Genomic DNA, 20,267 nt, shown 5'->3' with positions numbered 1-20,267 from the left:
TTATGACTTATTAGTTATAGAGATTGAAGAAGAGCTTGATAAAATAGCAGAAGGACCGGAAGATGTGACTAATCCTGTTGAAAAAATACAAAAAGAAGAATGCAAGTCGTTACTTCCGTCCATAGTGGAACCACCCACTTTGGAGCAGAAGCCATTGCCGTCGCATTTGAAATATGCGTATCTAGGGGATAACGACACTTTACCAGTTATTATAGCTTCCAATTTATCACCTACTAATGAATATTCTTTATTGCAGATTTTGGAGAAGCACAAAAAGGTCATTGGATGGACGATAGCAGATATCCGAGGGATAAGCCCGGCCTTTTGCATGCACAAAATCTTATTGGAAGAAGATGCTAAGAACTCTATTGAGAGTCAAAGGCGGTTGAACCCGAAGATGAAAAAGGTTGTAAGGAAAGAAATTTTTAAATGGCTTGACGCCGGTGTTATATACCCAATATCCGACAGCAGCTGGGTAAGCCCAGTACAGTGTGTACCAAAGAAAGGGGGTATAACCGTGGTGGCCAACGAGGAGAATGAGCTCATTTCAACCCGAACTGTGACTGGGTGGAGAGTTTGCATTGACTATCGCAAACTCAACAAGGTAACGAAGAAAAACCATTTTCCTCTACCGTTTATTGACCAGATGCTCGACCATCTGACAGGTAAGGATTTCTATTGTTTCTTAGATGGATATTCGGGTTATAATCAAATTACTATTGCTCCAGAAGACTAGGAGAAGACAACATTTCCGTGTCCGTATGGTACGTTCGCTTTCAGGCGAATGCCCTTTGGATTATGCAATGCACCCGCGACTTTTCAGAGGTGTATGATGGCCATCTTCTCTGACATGGTAGAGAATATTCTAGAAGTTTTTATGGATGACTTTTCTGTTTTTGGAAATTCTTTTGACGCATGTTTAGTTAATTTGGAGAGAGTATTGGAGAGATGTGAACAAACAAACCTAGTCCTAAATTGGGAGAAGTGTCATTTCATGGTACAAGAGGGTCACAAAATTTCCAAGCAAGGAATAGAGGTAGACCACGCTAAGATAGACATTATTTCAAAGCTACCTTCTCCCACAAATGTTAAAGGGATTAGAAGTTTTTTAGGGCATGGGGGATTTTACCGCCGCGTTATAAAAGACTTTGCTAAAATTTCTAAGCCCTTGTGTCAATTGTTAGAACATGATAGACCATTTGTTTTTTATGATGACTATTTGAAATCATTTGAAATGTTGAAAGTTGCTTTAAGTTCAGCCCCTATAATTATCGAACCTAATTGGGATTTACCTTTCGAGCTCATGTGTGATGCTAGTGATTATACAATAGGAGCTATGTTAGGACAACGTAAAAACAAGATCTTGCATCCTGTATATTATGCTAGTAAGACTCTGACCGGTGCACAACTCAATTACACTACTACTGAAAAGGAACTGTTAGCAGTTGTGTTCACCTTTGATAAGTTTAGGTCTTACTTGATAGGCACAAAAGTCATTGTTTTTACTGACCATTCTGCTTTAAAATATTTATTTGCTAAAAAAGATGTGAAACCACGTTTGATACGGTGGATTTTGATACTTCAAGAGTTTGATATTGAAGTTAGGGACAGGAAGGGTACTGATAACCAAGTTGCTGATCACCTGTCTAGATTGGAATCCCCGCTCTGTGATGATGGAACTGTTATACGTGAACAGTTTATTGATGAGCAACTCTTGCGAGTTGATTCAGTTCCGTGGTATGCCGATATAGCAAATTATTTGGTAAGTCGAATAGTTCCTTATGAGTTTAACAAGCAACAGGTAAAGAAATTTCTAAATGAAGTTCGATTTTATCGTTGGGATGAACCTTTTTTATATAAGCTAGGACCTGACAATATCTTACGCAGGTGTGTAGCAGAAGAAGAGCACGAGGCGATATTAGACGTTTGTCATATGTCTCCATATGGAGGACATTATGCAGGACACAAAACCGCAGCCAAAGTTTTGCAAAGTGGGTTCTTTTGGCCCACTCTGTTCAAAGATGCACATAAGTTTGCCCAGGTTTGTGACAAATGCCAACGGACAGGTAATATATCTAAACACCACGAAATGCCTCAAACCCCGATCCTGGAGATTGAAATATTTGATGTGTGGGGTATAGATTTCATGGGTCCATTTCCATCTTCTAATGGTAAGCTTTATATATTGTTAGCAGTAGATTATGTTTCGAAATGGATAGAAGCCATTGCAACTGCTACCAATGATTCTAAAGTTGTCATTCGTTTTCTTCAAAAACACATTTTTACGCGTTATGGAACCCCGCGTTGTCTGATAAGCGATGGGGGGGCTCATTTTGTGAATAGGTCTATGCAAAAGTTGCTGGCTAAATACAATGTGCGTCATAGGGTTGCAACAACATATCATCCTCAGTCGAATGGGTTAGCCGAAATATCTAATAGGGAGATAAAAAACATTTTAGAAAAAACTGTAAATCTTAACCGTAGGGATTGGTCTTTGAAGCTTGATGATTCACTTTGGGCATATAGGACAACATTTAAGACTCCCCTTGGCATGTCCCCCTATAGGCTAGTTTTTGGAAAAGCATGTCATTTGCCTCTTGAGCTAGAGTATAAAGCATTTTGGGCTACTAAGAAATTAAATTTTGATTTGTCGGCTGTAGGTGAAGCGAGGACATTACAATTGTTGGAATTAGAAGAACACAGGCAATTTTCTTATGATAATGTTAAAATGTTTAAGGAAAAAACTAAACAGTGGCATGATAGGCGTCTTTGGCCGAACAATCTTCAAGAAGGTGATCTGGTTCTGTTATTCAATTTTAGGTTGAAACTTTTTCCTGGGAAACTTAAGTCTAGATGGTCTGGTCCCTTTAAAATTTTTAAAGTCTACCCATATGGGGCAGTGGATCTAGTTGACTCTAAGGGAAGTATTTTTAAAGTAAATGGGCAGAGACTTAAGCCTTATTTTGGAGAACCAGTGGATAGAGGAAAAACCTCTATTCAACTTTCAGGTCAATAAATGTTTGCGAAAAATGTTTTTCCTTCTTATCCGTTTTGAAAGAACAAAAGTAAAGGAAGAAAGTTTTTGTATCTTACATTCTTTTTGTTTAATCATAAAAAGTTTTGCTTATTAAGAGAATGTTTTTGAAAAGGTTGAAAATGAAAATAAAAAAAAAAGAAAAAAAAAGAAAATTACGCAGGATCCTGGCGCCTGTCCTTTGCGAACGAATAAATCACGCAGGCGCCTGGCGCCCGCCCTGTTTTTACAGCAGTTCGAAAATCCTTCTTCCTTCGTGATTTGGGTTTCAATTTCGAAATTTGTGGGTTTTATTTTGGGTCACACATTACTCCTTTGTGATTTAAGTTTTCAAATCTCTCCTTAAAACTAAAAAATACTTCGAATTTTGTTTCCCTAATCATATTTGGAATTGAAACTTATTTTTTCCTTTTAGGTTTACGAAACCTAGTTTGAACTTAAAACTCAACCCTTTTCCATTTAGGATTTAGTTTGGAGAAAGCTTTAAATAGGCCCATTGCCTAAGCTTTACAACTCAACACAAACCCACACAACTATTTTCCTCCCCTTTGTTTTTCGAAAAAACCACTCCCTCACCACCATTGTTTTCGATTTCGGCCACAACCAAGAAGAAGCAAAAATTTCTAGCCTTTATTTCTTTCTATGGCTTCTTCTTCTCAACACACTTCACTCCCTACTTCTCCTTCCCAAGCTCCTACACAACCTCCTATGATGGGTCCACATGGTTATGTAAATTTTCACTCATTGCTTTCCACTCATTGCTCAACATGTTTTCCTAAAAAGTTAGGATTTAGAGAAGGCCACTGTAAGTCTTAACAAGTCAATACTGAAAAGGTTGCTTATTTGCATTGTTGAGTGGTTAAACCGAGGAGAGAAATGCCTTAGACATAAGGGTTTCGGTTAAGTAGCCTAGACATCGGACCTTAACCCGAGGTTGCGACTATTTCCATCCTAAAACTAAGATATCTCTCATAATAGACATATTAGGGAATGTCTTAGGACTTTGAACTTGCTTAGACATAAGTCAAGTGAAAAGCGTAGTCGTTGGTTCCTAAAGTAAAATGCATATCGTCCTTAGCGTATCCTTGATTCTTTGTTGGCTAACTTGAAGTAATTCGGGCTAGGTTTTACCATTATAAGACCAAATCCTAAATCCAAAACCATTACTTGTGACCAGTTCCCATTTTACAAGAATCACTCATTTCAACGTTCACTATTCATTAAAACTTTAGAGTTTGAAAATTATTTAGAAGTCCTTGAGGATCGATACTTGGATACTCCATCCATTTTATATTACTCTGACAGGTGTGCGCTTGCATCTATAGAATTGTTACCACGCTTAGTGCGTGCGTTCAGCATAAACGCCAGTCAATATCCCGGGAATAACCTAAAGGTTCTATCGTATATGGATAAGGCTTGGTACCTTATCTTGGTAACACTATTGACACGATCCACTTTGTAAATGTTACAATCGAACTGATCCAGGTCGTTCGTGTGGAGACATGAAATTTGGGGTATCCTATACAATGAGTTTGTATAAGACTGGACCGCCAAATAGCCACTCATTAGATATAACGTTGTTGACTAATAGATTGCTATTTCATAGGATGACCAAACAACTAATCTTAATCCTAGGTGAGTTATGGACTCCTACCCATGAGGGCTCGTTCTTTGATCTGTATGGGTGAGCGTGGCCCAAGTCACCGAGTCAATATTCCTACCATTTTGAGGACAAGATCGAGTGAGGAGCTGAGAACATAACTTCACGAGATGGAATTCATTTCTCTCCAACTATCGGGTAGTAGATGAATGTTCTCTTAAATGCTGACTATGGGACTTGAAGAAAGGGCCCACCCTCTCATTGGCTCGAGAGGGACTTCGAGTTATTGGTTGGATCATAACTGGGTTGTTCACTTAGAAGAGCAGTGGTATTTAAGCAGCAAGATGTAACTTAGAGGTAAAACTGTAATTTGACCCAGCTAGAGTTACGAGCACTCGTGAATGATTGACTTGCCGCTAATGGTCGTATATTCGTGGATACGAAAATATTCTGTAGTGAGAATAATGCATCTGCAGGTCTTTAGTGGAACGTGTTGCGTGTGTTGCCCTAAACTCGTATAATTATGTAAAAACAAATTTATAATCAATAAAGTTGTGGTTTCATATTCAATAAATTTGTTGTGGAGTTTATAACATAGCATTATCTAAATCCAATAAACTAAACATCCAAGGTTATTATCATATAACTGGGACAATATATATACTGGGTATATATTTGATATACCCTCGATATACAAGTGGATAATGTCCCGGGAATAACCTAAAAGGTTTATAGTATATGGATAAGGCTGGGTACCTTATCCTGACAACACTATGGATACGACCTGCTTTGTAAATGTTACAGATGACCCAATCCAGGTAGTTCGTGTGGTGATATGCGAGTGGGGGTATCCTATACAATGAGTTATACAAGATCGGACCGCAAAATAGAGAATCTTTAGATGTAACGCCGTTGATTAGCAGATTGCTATTTCATAGGATGACCAGACAACTCATTCTCATCCTTGAGTGAGTCATGGACTCCTACCCGTAAGGGCTCGTTTTTTGATCTTTATGGGTGAGAGTGGCCCGAGTCGCCGGCTCAAGATTCCTACCATTCTAGAAACGAGACCGAGTGGGGAGCTGAAAACATAACTTCACAAGATGGAATTCACCCATCCCCGACTTTAGGGGAGTAGATGAGTGTTCTCTTAAATACTGACTCCTGGACTTGAACAAAGAGCCTCACCCTCTCACTGGCCCGAGAGGGACATCCGATTATTGGTCAGATCATAATCAAGTTGTTCATTAGAGGAGCAGCGGTATTTAAGGAGTAAAATGTAACTCAGAGGTAAAACGGTAATTTGACGTAGCTTGAGTTACGAGCACTCATGAATGATTGACTTGCCATTAATGGTCGTATATCCATGGACACAAAAACATTCTACCGTGGAAGAGTGCAACTGCGTGTCTTTAGTGGAGTGATCCGTAGTTAAGGAATGTTGATTAACTCAGTTAATGAGTTTGACCGATTAATCTGGTATCGTTGGAGCTTTTGATCTGTAGGTCCATTAGGTCCCTTACTAACTCACAACGGGTAAAATGAGAATCAAGTTTCTTTGAAAGAATCTGAAAGGTTCAAATTACTCAAGGGATTATGTATATTGATACATAATCATATATAGTTTATTAAAACTATATATTATGAGAGAAATTATTTGAATGAGATTCAAATAAAAATTAATATGAATATGATTAAAATTAAAACTATATGTTAAAAAGAATATGCATAAGATATACATTACAACTATAGGCTATATAAGAGAAATACTTTAGAATATGATTCTATTTTGGTAATAAATAATTGAATGTTAATTATTGATTTGATTAATATATATATATATATATATATATATATTACATATATATAATTAATTAATTAATTAATATGATTATAAATATATATATTAATTAGTATTAGTATTAGTATTATTAATATTAATATTAATTTAATTAAATAAAAAAAAGGGAAAACTCCCTTGCAAAATTGGAGGGTAGTGGGAAGTTTTTTTGATGTGGAATAATTGAAGGGGAGTGGGAAGTTTTTTTGAGGTGGAGTAACCTCCACATCATGGTTGGTTTTGTGGAAAGGTTGTACAATTTTAACAAGCCAGTTCTTCCCCTGCATTTATTCTCCAAGAAAATCCCTCTCCCAAAAGGACACAACAAAAAGTCCCTTTGGCTTCCAAGTTCATTGCTCCCACGAACATATTCTTGTACCCAGAGAATAACCAGGAAGATCGGTGGTAGAGAAACAGATTGATTAAGGTAGAATATTAAAGAAAGGTCTTCAAATGTAAGTTAATTTCTTCCCCTATAATTTTCTTAAGTATTGTGGTTTTGTTCCTCAAAATTCAAGAACAAAGATCTTTGTTTTCGTTGCGGGATTAACGTCCCTTCAGAATGACCCGCAGTTAATGAATGTTGATTAACTCGGTTAATGAGTTTGACCAATTAATCTCGTATCATTGGAGTGTCCGATTAAGTCCCCTTGCTAGCTCGCAATTGGTAAAACGAGGATCAAGAATTATGAAATAATTTGAAATGTTCAAATTATATAAAGCAATGTATATAATGTATATTGATACATTGTATATAAATATATATTAATTTCGGATAAAGATTCAAATTTAATAATATATATTATGAGAGAAATGTTTGAATAGGATTCAAATGATAAATATGAATTGGATTCATATTAAAATCATAAGTTATAGAAGAGAGATGTTTTTTTTTAAATATATTTCAAATATATAGTTTAATTAAATATGTGATATATAAATTAAAAAAATAATTAATGGTTAATTACCCCCAACACATGGGACAGTGGTGAGGTGGTACCGTGGGGAGTTACCCCACGTCACCTTTAGTTATCTGCAGAATATGTTATGTAGATCATATCCCTTGCTTCGTACCTGGAAAAACTAGAAATAGAGAAAATAAATTCTCTCTACTGTAAAGTCTCTCCATCACCAAAAAATTCCCTATTGGTTCTCACATAACCGGATCTTTTCCGGGGACATAGCAAGGTAATAGCATGTGAATCCCGAGCGGAAGCAGTAGAACACGTTCTTGATTTCTTTTGAAATTTAAAACACAATGAAGAATGTTGGATTTTACCTTTAAAGATTCTTCTTCGCATGATCCCAATGAGACAACACCACTTGATCTTCCTTACTATGTCACTCGTTCGAGAATCCAGATTGTGGGATCCAATTACGAAGATTGAGAGAGGAAGAAAGTTGAGAGATTTCAAGCACTTTTCATGTCTTTAGGGTTCAACTTAATGTTATATTTATAGCGAGGGACAATTCTAAGATCATTAGCATATCTTCTCGTGAATATAGGGGAAATCCCTTTATTCAAAATCAAACTATATATATAATGTATCATAATATACATTACAATATTCCTTGACATATAATTTGAACATTTCAAATTCTCTCAAAACTTGATGCTCGTTTTATCTGTTGTGAGCTAGCAAGGGGACCTAATGGACCTACAGATCAAAAGCTGAAACGATACAAGATTAATCAATCAAACTCATTAATCGAGTTAATCAACATTAATTAATTGTGGGTGACACCATTAAAGACCTGCAGCTACATTCTTCTCACGCAGAATATTTTCTTGTCCACGGATGTATGACCATTAACGGCAAGTCAATCCTTCACGAGTGCCTGTAACTGTAACTGGGTCAAATTACCATTTTACTACTGAGTTATATCTTGCTCCTTAAATACTACTGCTCATTTAGTGAACATCACGGTTATGTTCAAACCAATAATCAGAAGTCTTTCTGGGGTCAGTGAGAGGGTGGGGCCCCTTGTTCAAGTCTCGGAGTCAGCAATAAAGGGAAGATTCATCTACTCTCCTAAAGTCGGGGAGAAGTGAATTTCATCTTGTGAATTTATGTTCTCATCTCCCTACTCGGTCTTGTCCCCAACATGGTAGGAATATTGAGTCGGCGACTCGGGCCACTCTCACCCATACAAATCAAAGGACGAGCTCTAACAGGCATGAGTCCATAACTCACTCAGGATTGAGTTCGAGTTAACTGGTCATCCTATTGAAATATTAATCTATTAGCTAACGATGTTAGAACTAAAGATTAATGATTTTGCAGTGCGTTCTTATACAAACTCATTGTATAAAATACCCCCACTTGCATATCTCCACACGAATGACATGGATCAAGTCATTTGTAACTATTACAAGGTATGCCGTATCCATAGTGTTACCAGGATAAGGTTGAGACCTTATCCATATACTATATGTTGCGTGTGTTGCCCTAAACTTGTAGTTTGTATTTTGTAAAAACATGTCTATTTAATAAAGTTTTATTCAATAAATTTGTTGTTGAATCATAGCTTTGAATTTTCCAAAATCCAATAAACTAAACATCCAAGGTTATTTATGATGTAATCGGGACAGTATATATACTAGGTATATAGTTGATATACGGGGTTTATATTTGATATACCCCTGATATATGAATGGATAATGTCCCGTGAATAACCTAAAGGGTCTATAGTATATGGATAAGGCTGGGTACCTTATCCTGGCAACACTATGGATACGGCCCACTCTATAAAGGTTACAGACGACTCGATCCAGGTCGTTGGTGTCGAGACATGCGAGTGGGAGTATCCTATACAATGAGTTTGTATAAGACCGGACCGCGAAATAGGCAATCTTTAGGCGTAACACCGTTAACTAATAGATTGCTATTTCTTAGGATGACCAGGCAACTCATTCTCAATCCTGAGTGGGTTATGGACTACTGCCTGTGAGGGCTCGTCCTTTGATCTGTATGGGTGAGAGTGGCCCGAGTCGCCGACTCAACATTCCTACCATTTTGGGGACGAGACTGAGTGGGGAGCTGGGAACCTAACTTCAAAAGATGGAATTCACTACTCCCCGACTTTAGGGGAGTAGATGAGTGTTCCCTTAAATACTGACTCCGGGACTTGAACAAGGGGCCCCACCCTCTCATTGGTCGAGAGGGAGTTCCGGTTATTGGTTGGACCATAACCGGGTTGTTCATTAGAGGAGCAGTGGTGTTTAAGGAGTAAGATGTAACTCAGGGGTAAAACGGTAATTTGACCCAACCTGAGTTACGAACACTCGTGAAGGATTGACTCGTCATTAATGGTCATATATCCATGGACACGAAAATATTTTGCAGTGAGAAGAGTGCAACTGTGGGTCTTTAGTGGAATGACCCGTAGTTAACGAATCTAGATTAACTCGGTCAATGAGTTTGACCGATTAATCTTGCATCGTTGGAGCTTCTGATCTGTAGGTCCATTAGGTCCCCTTGCTAGCTCATAACGGGTAAAACGAGGATCAAGTTTTTGGAAGAATTTGAATTGTTCAAATTACTTAAGGGATTATATGTATATTGATACATTATAATATATAGTTAATTATAAATTAAAACTATATATTATGAGAGATATTATTTGAATGAGATTCAAATAAAATTAATATGAATGAGATTCATATTAAAACTATAGGTTAAAAATAATGTGCATAAATGTACATTAAAACTATAGATTATACGAGAGAAATGTTATAGAATATGATTCTAATTTTATTATAAATAATTAGGTGTTAATTATTTATGTATATATATATTTATTAATTATTAATTGGATTAATAATTAATTATATTTATTAATTCGATTAATTATTTATATATATATTAATTATTATATATATATATTATTATCTATATATTTTAATTATTGTTATATATTATATATATATATATATATATATTAATATTAATATTAAAATTAACTCCCCTGCAAAATTGCAGGGGAGTGGGAGGTTTTGTGACGTGGGGTAACTCCCCACGTCACCCTTCTTCTTCTTCTCCAAGTGTTGGAGAATTAGATAGAAGGTGTTACAGAACAGAACCAAGGAAGAAAAACCCACGAATTCTCTCAAAATTCTATCAATTTCTCCATCTCTTCAATCAAAGTGCTACCACAAGCACGATCCCGAGACCCAAGAGGATAGCGAGGAAGATCCAGTGGTGGTGTTCGAGGGGAATTCACTGAAGAAGCAATCTTCAAAGGTTTGAATTTCCTCTGTATTTTCCCTCTTTCAATTTCGATTTTGTATCCCGAAAATCAGCAACGAAAGTCCGCTTCCGCTCCAGGATTCACATCCCTTCACTATAGACCGTTTTGGTAACTATTGGAATATTATCTACCTGTATATCGAATATATACTTTTCTTGTTACATGACATAACCTTGGATGTTAGTTTATTGGATATGGGTTAATAAAATTCTAAGAGAAACATCAATAACAACTTTATTAAAGAAATATTTATTTTATATTTAAAAACCACCAGTTTAGGGCATAAAACCCAATAAACTCCCACTTGAACTAAATCCTAGTGGATTGTAATCTAAAAGCAACAGTGGGTTCTACGATAAAATAAAGTATAAATACAATAAACTACTTGCCCTAGACTTATTGTACAAAGCTCGTAGACCTAGACTTTCTAGATGGCTCTCGAACACTTGAGTTGTGAGAGCCTTTGTAAACTGATCAGCAATATTATGCTCTTGTAAGGATCAAATCCTTAGCACCATACACAAGTATATAGCTTCTCGTTCTCCTAAGATATTTGAGGATTTACTTAATGGCAGTCTAGTGATCATATCATGAATACTATTGATACCTACTGACCATCTCTACTGCATAGTAAATGTCAGGCCTAGTACACAACATAGAGTATATCAGGCTACCCACTGTTGAAGTGTATGTGTCCCGTATCCTCAACTTCTTGAGGTGTCTTGGGACATTGTTCCTTGGACAAATGAATTCAATGCTTAAAAGGCAATAAGCCTTTCTTGGAATTATGTATCAAATATCGAACAAGTATCTTGTCGATATAAGTTGTTTGAGACAAAGCTAAGGTTTTGTTCTTGCGATCCCTTAGAATTTGGATGCTACGGACATAGTGAGCTTCTCCCAAATCCTTCATTTGGAACTCAGTAGCTAGACGCTTCTTCCAGTAATATATCCTACATCATTCCTAATGAGTAGGATATTATCCACATACAATACTAAGAAGGCTACAGTGTTGTTGACGATCTTTTTCTATACACAAGGCTCATCAATGTTTTGGTCAAAACCATAAGATTTTATTGCAACCTTATGTTCCTAGATTGAGATGCTTGTTTCAATCCATAAATGGATCGTTTAAGCTTGCAAACCTTTTGATTTTGACCTTGTGATATGAACCCTTCGGGTTGAGACATATAAATACTTTCTTCAAGATGTCCATTCAGAAAGGCAGTCTTGACGTCCATTTGCCAAATCTCATTGTCATAATATGTGGCAATGAAAAAAAGTATTCACATGGACTTGAGTATAGCTACAAGGGAGAGTGTTTCTTCATAGTCCACTCTTTCCGTTGTGTGTAGCCTTTCACCACAAGCCTCGCCTTATAGTTTTGTACCTTTCCTTTGATGTCTTGCTTTCTCTTATAGATCCATCTGCACCCTACAGGTCTTACCCCGTCGGGTTGGTCTACAAGTTCCCAAACATAATTGAATTACATAGACTCCATTTTCAGGTCCATGGCTTTGACCCATTTGTCATTGTCCACATCCTTCATTGCCTGTTTATAGGTCAACGGATCCTCGACACCGTCATCGGGTACGCCAACATGGATTTCAATTAATCCCACGTAGCGGTCAGGTTGTGACACAACTCTCCCACAAGGTCGAGGCATCCTTAATTCTTGAAGTGGATGTGACTGACGTGATATGCTGGCTTCATCAACAACTCTTGTTGAAGTGTCAACTCGATCAACAACTCTTTTTGACGTGTTTCTAGTGATATGCTTCAAGCAACGAATATCACGCCATGAGGTTCAACTGATGAAGAAGGGGATCTCCACTTCAATATATGGATTATCAAGCTTCATGAGGAAGGAGAACAAGTGGAGAAAGAAACTTCAACGGAACATGAAACACAAAACACGAGATCTCTAACTTTTAGGGGTTATATAAAATTAGTGTTTTCATGTAATTAGAATTAAAACCTTCTTTGGATTTAATGTAAAATTTATGTAATAGCTCTTAGAGCCAACTTTAGGTTTATGTAACTTAATTAAGTCCCTTTGTAACTAGTTTAGTCTAGGTTTAGTTAAAGTCCTTTTCCTTTTATTTTAGGGAAATTCAAGATGCCTATAAATAGGCTTCTTTTTGTACATTTGAGGGGTGGATTATTGATGAATGAAAATAGCCATTGAGCTTTCTTCTTTGCTCCCAAAACCGTGAGCATTGGTGCTTCTTGATCTAGTTGCACAAAACCCTTGAAACATGCAAGTTTAGGTTGGTTATCAAACTTGTGGAGTGTTTCACTTTGGATCTAGAATAAGTTCTCTTCATCCAAAGCCTTGACCTTCAAGGTAAGTCCCTTCTTCTTCCCCTTGGGTGATTCTTTGTGTGTGTACTAGGTGTTACCGTGTGTGTTTAGGAGGTGCTTGTTCTTACAAGGGTTGCCTAAGCCACTTGTGGTAGGGTTGAGTACATCATTTGGTATCAGAGCTTTGGCTCAAGATCGGACATATCCCTATCTATCCATCTATCTTTACTTGCTTTCCAAATTTTCTTTCAAGCTCCAACCATTGCTTGCTAATCAAGAGGTGTTTCTTGAGCTTCTATGTTACTTGCTTTCTTGCATTGTGTTTCTGTTTTAAGCTTGTAGTTCAAAAAAAAAAAGAAAAAAGAAAAGAAAAAGAGAGTATAAGAAGAAGAACAAAAAAAAAAGAAAAAAGAAAAAAGAAAAGAAAAGAAGAAAACAGAAAAAGAAAAAGAAGTGTACTGCTACCAACCCAAAACACTGTTGTCTGACTTTAAAACGTTGTCCAGCCGTCCTCACTCAATTAAATTTAGTTGCAGCCTATCATAACCTTCCACTGTGAGTATAGTTTCATTTCCAATTGGTTTGAAACCAATCCCATTAAAGACCAGCTCACGCCATCAATAAAAGTGAACACTGTTCAGCCACTCTTTTCGAAAACAGTGTTTTTTCGGTTTTGACCTTCTGACCTTGCAAGGGAAATTTGTCCAAATCTATTGATCCAAACTGAGGTGCAGCCCTAGTAAGTGTTATTAGATCAATTACTTGTATGAATGTACTTTTAGTTTTGAAATGGCACGAGCCATTTGCTCACGCCAATAGTTACAAGTCAGATCATATGCTGAATTTCACTGTTACTTTGAACCTCTGAGTAGTCTGTCTTGTTTCTTAAATTCGTCATAAACCAGAATTGATCTCTTTTCGAAATTTTACATGCTTGAACTACATTTCATAAGCTTTCTGGATCTGTTTTTAAATTTAAATTTGCACGAGTGGATTGTTCACACTGATGCTTTGAATTTTGCCTCAATTCTGGAAAATTTTATGTTGACTGCTATTTGTAGTATTCGGTATTAGACTTGTCCTTGTTGTTTGTCTATGTTATTCAATGTGTATGTTGCCTTCTTTGTACTCTAACTTGTCCTTGGTTCATTGTGATTCGCCACAAGCAAAGCTCGGTGTTTGGAGGGAATTACTTGCTTAAAGACAAGTTTTCACACTCACAGTTACCTTATCATCTACAAATTGTTGTGTGTATGTGAATGAGAGACCTTCAACCTTTGAGTGCTAAACACGAGTGAACCCTTCATTCTTTGAGTGAATGAGAGAGGGAGGAATTGAATGGTGAGGTCCATCTTTGTTTTCTAACGTTCTTTTGCAGCAATGAATACTCAAAGATATTATGGACAAAGCAATCATAGGAGAACATCAAATGAAGATGTCATTCACAACTTTGGGAGTTTCAAACCTGCACATCCTATGTTTTATGGAAGCCACAATCCAAAGGAATATCTCAATTGGGAGAGAAAATTTGAAGGAAACCTTGAAAACTACCAACGTAGCGAGGAAAGAAAGGTACAACTCGCTATCTCTTGTTTTGAAGATTTTGCTATAGAATGGTGGGATTCTTTGATGTTGCATAGGTTGAGGAATCAATTGCCAAAAATTGCTTCATGGAATGAGCTCAAGCACATAATGAGGAAACACTTTGTTCCTAAGAAATTTCTCAAATTGAGAAAACCTTGAAGCAAGGGAGCAAAAGTGTGAAACATACTACCAACAGATGTGCTTGATTCTTGATGAGCTTGACCTTTGGGAAGATGAGGAGGCCAATATGAATTGGTTCTTTAATGGACTCAATGAAGAAATTTCTCAACAATTTGATCTTCAACCATGTGATACTTTTGAGGATGTGGTATACATTGCCAAAAAGATTGAAAGAAAAATCCAAAGGATGTCTACAAGGTATGCTAATCCTAAATCATTCTCTAATGATAATACACATTTAGAAAAGGTTAGTTTGCCTTCACTTGTTGTTGAGAATGAAAAAGAAATCATTTATGATGCTAAGCATGCCAAATCTCTTCAATTGGATAACCATGAAATGCATGATTGTATTTATAATGTAGAAATAGAATGTAGTGAGAATGAAAACAAATTAGTCTGTGATGCAAAGTATGCAATTCCAAATTCTTTAGCTATAACATCATTACATCCATGTGAGATCACTACTCTTGCACCACTCATGCATAAAGAACCATGTTTTGATGTTTATGATTTGAAAGAGCATGGTAACACCAAGACTAATGAAATTTATACACTTGGAGATGCATGTCCCATTGAACTCAAAATGCATAAAAAATCTTTTGTTGGTGTTTGTGAGTTAGAAGTGAATGAGAATGACGATAACAATGAAGTTGACTTGCATATGAGCATTAGTCCTAGTGATCAAATTTTGAGCTCATGTGACAAGGTTTGTGAAGTTAATTCCCAGCTCCTGTGACAAGGTTTGTGAAGTTAATTCCCTTGTACTTACAAAGCGTAATATACATGAACTTTTTCACATTAAGGAATGTTATCTAATGGGCAAACTCAAACCTTGTTTGCCTAGATTTTCCCTTGAGTTTTTGCAGAAAATTAAAGATCTAATTATGAGACATGACTTAAAAATCACTTGAAGATCTGTCCAACGCTACATGTACATGGATAGTCAAGAAAAAGACCGCCAATCTAATGTGTTGTGGAGGATTCGAAAGCCAAATCCCAAAAGGAGACCAAGGAAATCAAAACATAAAGTGAACATGCCACGAGGGTGGATTTGGAAATACTTTTGGAGAGACAAGTTTTTCAAAGGAGATTTCAAAGGAATGTTGAACGCTAGACTAAGATCCTCACAAGACTTCAAAGTTGCTTTACAAGGTGAGAATGTCATGATCTTTCCTATGAAGCTATTGTTGGGTAAATATACGCTGTATATATGAACTGTGTAGTACTGTCAAACGGATTACAACATAACTGGCTACAAACGATATAAATTTGAACAACTTGATGAACACCAAAACTTGATAAAAAAATAGTCGAGGCACGCTTCAATAGCGCTGACCTGAAGACAATTATTCGCTCTGCACAAGTTGCTAGCATACTACAGCGATCGTCTCAGCAGGATACAACGACTAACTCCGGTAGAACTGCAACCTCGAACTACTCGGATCTGGTAGAACTCTTAGATACTTGCTCTCAACATAAACAAGAAGAACAACTCAAAAGAAGAGAGAATTCTTGTGGGAGGAGGAGAATACCCAATTGTGGTATGCTTGGATATCTCAAAATGAACAAAACCACAACTATATATAGTTGTCCATAACAAGTAACATCTCACAAGCATCTTTAACACATATAAAGTTACAAATGGTAACTTTAACAAAATAAAGAAAAAACTTCTCATTTGAAGTATAACTTCAAGTTTAACAACATGTAACTTTAACAAAATAAAGTTGTTAAAGTTACATAACACAAAATTGAAACAAAAACAACTTCATGAAATAAATAATGAAATTGTTACAAATGTAAAATAAGTTTCAAATTCTTAATATACAAATTTAATTTTTGGATGTTAAATTTGTATACTCAACGGTTTTCTCACTTTCTTTCACATATTAAATATCCAACAGCTATTAATTTAATTATTTTCATTGTAGGTGACAAGTAGGATTCGAGGACGAATCCTTTTCAAGAGGGAGGGGATGATATGCTTCAAGCAACGAATATCGTGCCATGAGGCTCAACCGATGAAGAAGGAGATCTCCATTTCAACATGTGGATTATCAAGCTTCATGAGGAAGGAGAACAAGTGGAGAAAGAAACTTCAAGGGAACATGAAAACACAAAACATGAGATCTCTAACTTTTAGGGGTTATTTAAAATTAGTGTTTTCATGTAATTAGAATTAAAACCTTCTTTTGGATTTAATGTAAAATTTATGTAATAGCTCTTAGAGCCAACTTTAGGTTTATATAACTTAGTTAAGTCCCTTTGTAACTAGTTTAGTCTAGGTTTAGTTAAAGTCCTTTTCCTTTTATTTTAGGGAAATTCAAGATGCCTATAAATAGGCTTCTTCTTGTACATTTGAGGGGTGGATTATTGATGAATGAAAATAGCCATTGAGTTTTCTTCCTTGCTCCCAAAACCGTGAGCATTGGTGCTTCTTGATCTAGTTGCACAAAACCCTTGAAACATGCAAGTTTAGGTTGGTCATCAAACTTGTGGAGTGTTTCATATAGTATACGGGTAATCAATCACCTAGATACAACATTATGGTGGTTTGAAAACTTATTTCTGTATAAAATTCTCAATCTCATATACTGTTCTAAAATTCTTCTTTCTAAGAATTTTTCTTTCTTTCTCAAACCATTTCTAAAATATTTCTTTTTAACTTTCTCAAATCTTTCTTTCTAAGATCATTTCACAAAATTCTATAACATTTCTAAAATCTCAAACAACCAGAGTTATTTTCTAAATTCTCAAAACATTCATAAATTCTCTAATCATTTCAAAATTCTCAGAAACATTCATAAATTCTCCCAACATTTTTAAATTCTCAGCAAACATAATTTCTCAGCAAAAATGCTAAAACACACATAATATATGTACTTTCTTGAAATTCTATCATAATATATTTCTAAAAACATTTTTAAAATAAACCACCCACAAATTCCAATAATAATATCCAAAACATTTAGTAAAGTAACCACTCACAAATCCTTTAACCGAGTCGTACGCTATTCCAATTTCCGCTTGACCTGAAATATTGATTCAATAGCAAATTAGTTCACTTAAATCCAACATAAATCACAATAACTTTAAAATAACCCAATTATCCAAATTCCTCATTCTCTCTCTTCATTTAAAACCATGACTTTTCTCTTTCATATCACCTTACACATGTGGGACCCACAAACACAACTCAATTTTCTCTTTCCTTTCAACTTCACATTTTCCTTCTCATTTCTCTTTAAACCACACGCAACTACCCATTTCCTTTCCCAATTCATTTTACTCTTCTTAATTAAATTCTATTAAAAAATTTCTTTCTCCCTCTTCGAATAACTATTCATCTTCTTCTTCTTTCTTCTCCAAGGTCTCTTCTTTCTCCCTCACAATTCACATTTCTACCATTTTTCCTAATCAACACAAACACTCCCAAAACTTATGAAACAACCCACAAATTTACTCCAAACATTATGTTCCACAGAATTAAACAAATTAAATTCTTCTTTCCTCCCTTGAAATTTCTTAAGCATACCTAAAATCCACGAAACCAAGGATTTTAAGAGAAGGAAACCAACTGAGAACCACTGTCTTCTCTACTTAAACCTTTATTGGAGAACGAAAACTACTTCTTTTAAGTTTCAAAATGATTTCTTGAACACCACAGACCAAGTTTCAAAACCCTAACAAACCTCTATTTCTTTCTACATCTTTAAGGAAAACAAGTTTAGTTACCCAAATTTGTCGCTCTCCATGGTAGAGCTCTCAAAATCAAAAGCAAAATCGTGATTCCTGACCTCAATTTCTCAAAAAACCTTCGTTTCTCCTCTCTCCTGTTCATTCTTCTTCTCCTCCGTTGTCTCTCTCTTTTCTTCACATTTCTTTCTTTTCTTTGTTCTTTCTTCTTTTCTTTTCTTTTCTTTTCCTTTCTTTTCTTTTCTTTTGTTCCTTAAAACACACGTCACACACATCAAAACCCACACCACACACACATCACCTAAAACAAAACCCAAATTTCTTTTCTTTTCTTTTTTTTTCTTTCTTTTTTTTTTGGCCAAAAGACCAAAATGCCCGTAAAACCTTAAACTTCAATAATTTCAAATATGTCTATTTTTTTTTACAAAAAGACCAAACAGTCCTTACAAGAGTTGTATCCCATTGTATTATCCCAATTATAGTAAAACCTACACATTGCAAAAGAGTGGACCTGGCTCATTGTTGGATGAACAAATATAAATCTCCTATGTCATTTTATGTGCTTCATATTTTCTTTATTGTGGTGTTTGAATATTGAAATTCATTGAATAACTGTGATAGGGGAAAATGGTTCTTCCTTGAATAAACCTCGCTCTTAAAAGCCCAACGAATAACTAGAGGATGATAACCCAGGCAACGAATAAACCTCGCTCTTAAAGACTTTAGGCGATGAATTTTAGAAATCGTTCCTAAAAGCGGAATCTTTCAACGACGACTTAAGTCGTCGCCAAAAGAGATCCTTTGGCGACGAATTTAAAGTTTGTCGCCGAACGTTAGGTGGCCAAACACCCGCCAATTTTTTCCTAAACTTCCAGTGACGATATTTGGGACATTTGGCGATGAAATTAAAGTCGTCGCCGAAAGTCCCCCAAAATCCTCAAATCCTTATGTCTTTCATTTCACTATTTCCGAACACAGCCCCCCTTCCCTGCATCGTTTGCTCCGCCGCTGAGAACTCGCCAGCTTCTGTCTGTCGCCGCCGTCCGACAACACCTTCCGTTTGCTGCCGTCTTCCGACAACACCTCCCGTCTGCTGTCGTCGCCTGACGAGGCGTCCCGTCACCCGCCTCCACCTAAAAATACCTTGCATCGTCCGCCCCTCGTCTCGTCATCCACCGACGACACCTTCCGTCTGCAATCACCACCGCTTGACACCTTCCGTCTGCCACCGCCGCCGTTGTTGTCCACTAATTGTGCGACCAATTCTTCTATATGCAGGTGTACACAATCGTCGTAGCAAGTAGTAAAACTTCGAATCCACAGAGACTAAATGCTTAAACACTCAATAATCACTCAAGAAAGTATTGCAACAAGCAAGAGAATTTTCTTCCAAACAATAACTAAACAGTGTTGAGAATAGACTTTGAAACAAATATCGCAAAGCAAACACAAGGGGTAAATTCGTTAGAAGTACCCAACATCCACAATCACTCAGTAAGATCTTGTAAAAAAAAAAGTGTGCAAGGGGGAGATTAAGTTGACTCTTCTAGGCCACCCTAACTATGCTGTTGTTGGGTGTGTTGCCCTAAACTCGTAGTTTGTATTTTATAAAAACAAATGTCTATTTAATAAAGTTTTATTCAATAAATTTGTTGTTGAATCATAGCTTTGCATTGTCCAAAATCCAATAAACTAAACATCCAAGGTTATTTTTGATGTAATCGGGACAGTATATATATTGGGTATATAGTTAATATATGGGGTATATATTTGATATA

The 20,267-nt window shown here is 36.2% G+C and overlaps 1 long non-coding RNA gene across 1 annotated transcript in view; it reads right to left on the bottom strand.

The window, feature by feature from the left end:
- LOC148208634 (uncharacterized) overlaps positions 1 to 18,791 on the bottom strand; it is a 35,952-nt gene extending 17,161 nt beyond the window's left edge. Inside the window, exons 1-2 of the long non-coding RNA XR_015788407.1 lie at positions 18,529 to 18,791; positions 17,782 to 17,825 (exon numbers count right to left, since the gene is read on the bottom strand). This is a non-coding gene — a long non-coding RNA (uncharacterized LOC148208634). The remainder of the gene's footprint in view (positions 1 to 17,781; positions 17,826 to 18,528) is intronic.
- Between the last annotated feature and the right edge of the window lie 1,476 nt (positions 18,792 to 20,267).

This window comes from Momordica charantia, assembly GCF_013281855.1.
Source record: "Momordica charantia cultivar OHB3-1 chromosome 10 unlocalized genomic scaffold, Mcharantia_2.0 BLBB01000010.1, whole genome shotgun sequence".
In the NCBI taxonomy this organism is placed as follows: Eukaryota; Viridiplantae; Streptophyta; class Magnoliopsida; order Cucurbitales; family Cucurbitaceae; genus Momordica; species Momordica charantia.
The sequence above is the reverse complement of the archived record's forward strand: the minus strand, read 5'-3'. Positions and strand labels throughout refer to the sequence as shown.